A 440-nucleotide genomic window follows, 5' to 3' on the forward strand; every position below is an offset into this window, starting at 1 on the left:
CTTCTTCCTTCTTTCCCTCTCCCTCTCCTTCTTTCTTTCCCTCTCCATCTCCTTCCTTCTTTCCCTCTCCATCTCCTTCCTTCTTTCCCTCTCCATCTCCTTCCTTCTTTCCCTTTCCATCTTCTTCCTTCTCATCGCGTCTTACCCTTTTTTCATCACCTCCTCAACATCTGTTGGATATGTCTCCTCTCTTCCACTCTTTTTCTCCCTCCCCCTCTCTTTTCCCAGTAATTAACCCCTCTGTTGTCTTTCCGGGTCAAAATTGAAAATTAACTTTTTTTTGGGCTCTTTCCCCCAAAATGTATTTTGTCGCTTCTTTAAACGCTTTTTCCTTCCCTCATTTGTTATCCTCCTCCTATCCTCTTACCTTCCTCTCCTCCTGCATGCATCTTCCTTCTCTCCTCTTCACTCCCCCCGCCCCCCCCACGATCCTCCCTTCC

Source organism: Etheostoma cragini, chromosome 20 (assembly GCF_013103735.1).
Source record: "Etheostoma cragini isolate CJK2018 chromosome 20, CSU_Ecrag_1.0, whole genome shotgun sequence".
Taxonomy (NCBI): Eukaryota; Metazoa; Chordata; class Actinopteri; order Perciformes; family Percidae; genus Etheostoma; species Etheostoma cragini.